The sequence below is a fragment of the Gavialis gangeticus genome, unplaced genomic scaffold (assembly GCF_001723915.1).
Source record: "Gavialis gangeticus isolate Ggan-Ray unplaced genomic scaffold, GavGan_comp1, whole genome shotgun sequence".
Classification (NCBI taxonomy): Eukaryota; Metazoa; Chordata; order Crocodylia; family Gavialidae; genus Gavialis; species Gavialis gangeticus.
Genome location: NW_017729017.1, coordinates 4,222,929 through 4,225,561, shown reverse-complemented (window position 1 = coordinate 4,225,561; position 2,633 = coordinate 4,222,929). Strand labels below are relative to the sequence as shown.

Sequence of the window (2,633 nt, the reverse complement as noted above, 5' to 3'; positions counted from 1 at the left end):
GAGCTATATGTCTTACAGCACTACCATATTGTTAAGAAAATGCTTGCCTAATCATCTTGCAATGTTGCTTTTAACATGCCATTCTGCCTTGTGATTAGTAGTTCTGCTAGGCCACAGGTTATAGCCTTTTTATTCAGCTGCAAATCCAATGCTCCCCAAGATCCAAATACTATCACCCTAACAGAAACCATGAGGTTTTATTGTTTGGAACTATTATAAGCAGTTACTCGTGCTTCTTTGCCTTCACCCCACCATGACCCTGAACTACCCCTGTCTCCCTGAAACACAGTGGCACCCTCCTGGTCCTTCTGGCAGTTGTATGGGCCTCCTGTGACCCCACTGAGTTAGGGGTAGCAGGCTCAGCTGCAGTTCTCCATCCAGGTTTTTCCTGCACAGAGGCAAGCCAAGCGGACTGACTTTTCTCTTTCGGGTGTGGTACCTGCTTATTTAAGAGGTAGTTCTGCACACTCTGAAAGGCATCACTAAAATTTTCCTGTGACCTCTATAATTCAACATAGGACTCGTTAAACATGTCACATTCTGCATGGTGTCTGGCACTTCCTCAAGGATGACATCATCCTTACTCAGCAACTCAAGGAGTTTGTCCTGCCAGGCATCTGTGCCTGCTGCTCTGGCTAGTGAGGACTCTGACAAAACCTTGAGTGAGCTTTTGTGGGACTGTCAGTACCTGCTGTGAAAATCTCTGCAGTGCTCTGCTGTAGTGTGACCTGGGAGCTGTTCTGGGCGTCCATGAGTCATGGTGGCTGATAAACAAAGAAAAAAATCAATGGTTGCCTTCCCCCAAGAGGAGGAAAGTACACAACCCCACCCCCACCATGCAGTGCACGAAATGCCGGCAGGTATGGAAACAGACCCTGCAACAGTGGGGCACCACTCATACTGCCCAAAACTTACAAGTACCCACTTCAGAAATAGGTCCACAGCTGCCACTGCCCATGCTAGCTGCAAAAAATTGAAGCAAATAATTCGCTTGGTGTCTGTTACGTTGTGAGCTATCGAACCCGTCATGCATCACCACCAAAAGAACATGGTGACCCACCTACAGCAACACATGAATTTCTCCCCCTTGCCCCCAACCTCCCCAGACCCAACCAGCATGAACGTGGGAGTTGACTGGCAGTGGCAAAAGGCATATTACAAGAGACTTACTTGGTTCAGCATGTTCTTGGGTCTTGGTAGCAGTAGATGATGTATCAGCCACATGGGTTTCTTCCTGACCCTCCACCTCCTCCACTTCATTGTCTGCGCTAATCCATGGAATGGAGGGGCAAACTGGCACTAAGTATATGGTGACTGACAGTTCTTCCTGCCAGTCATGGTCATCAGGGAGTGGTCTGTGTACAGCTGAGACATACTCATGGTTTCACCTGTCAGGGGGCTGCTGCCACCTCCTCCTCCTCCTCCTCCTGCCCAACCCCCGTGCTGAAAGTCTCCATACCCTGGTTGTCTCCTGCATCCTTGGAGAGAATGATGGACAGTTTGTCATACAAGGGAGCAATTGTGCGACCTTCCCCAGAACAAGAGTTTGCATCTTTGGTTCACTAAAAAGCAGAACTCAAGGACTTGATCTTGCACCAGACCTGGGTCCAGACATGAATGTGCCCTCGTGCCTGCATGCCTTTTGCTATCTCAACATTAACAGTCTTATTCCTTCTACTTTCCAGCCTGTCTATGATCCTTTGCTCTGAACAAATGTCGATTAAGTCCTCCAGTTCTTCCCAGGTCCAGTTGGGTCCATGGGCATTGGAGGTATCAGCCTTCTGGGACATCAGCTTCATACTGCTGCCCTTGGCTACCTGAGACATGGCAAAGCAGTTTGTGATCAACAGCACAAGCGATTTGTGATAGGGGGCTATTTAGGGGAGGGGGCCCTTTATACTTGGGCTCTGCTTACGGGAGTTAAAATTTTCAGGTGCTTGACATTAACTCCCATTTCATCTACATATGCCGTATATGCGCCATCTGTTAAGTTTGCCATGGGAGGGGAGGCCTAAGATGATGTTCTCCCCATGGCAGCATGGCTGGGGCAGAGCTAAACGGAGCCCATGCTGGGGGAAGGCACAGGGGTGGATGTGGGCTGCCTACTGTAGGCTTGGGGCTCTCCACCCTACTTCCCTCCCTTCAAGAACCCTGTCATCTGTGTTGCATGGTGAGGTATCTCCTGCCACGCCACTGCCTCTGCTGCTGGCTGCATGGCAGCATGGCCAGAGCAGGGCTCCCAAGAGGAGGGCAGCAGGGCTGCAGCAGGTAGGCTGCATCCACTTCTGCCCCACACACAAATCTGGGGGGCACATACTCCCTAATGCCTCTCTCCCTGTGAGTGTGCACAGCATCAGGAAGCCACCCCCGCCCCCCCTCCCCCAGCCCTTCCCTGGGCCGTGTGCACCACCCTGGCTGGGCAGAGCCCCAGGCCCAACGCCTGCCCCACTCCTCTCTCACCATGGGGGCCTCAATCTGCCCTCCCCATAGATTAATTGCAGGCAGCTGGGGGAGCTGCTCTCCACTGATGCCTGGGGCTGTATTCCTGGCCATGTGCTTGTTTACTACAGCTGTGCAAAGCTTTGGTCCCTGATTTGATTCGTCGGAGATTCGGCCCGATTTGGTGGCCAAGT

The 2,633-nt window shown here is 51.6% G+C and overlaps 1 long non-coding RNA gene across 1 annotated transcript; it reads right to left on the bottom strand.

Moving 5' to 3' along the window:
* Positions 1–533: 533 nt before the first annotated feature.
* LOC109294663 lies at positions 534–1,419 on the bottom strand. The gene is made up of 2 exons (XR_002096603.1): positions 1,171–1,419; positions 534–963 (listed from the first exon to the last, which is right to left on the bottom strand). It is a non-coding gene; the product is annotated as an uncharacterized LOC109294663 (long non-coding RNA).
* Between the last annotated feature and the right edge of the window lie 1,214 nt (positions 1,420–2,633).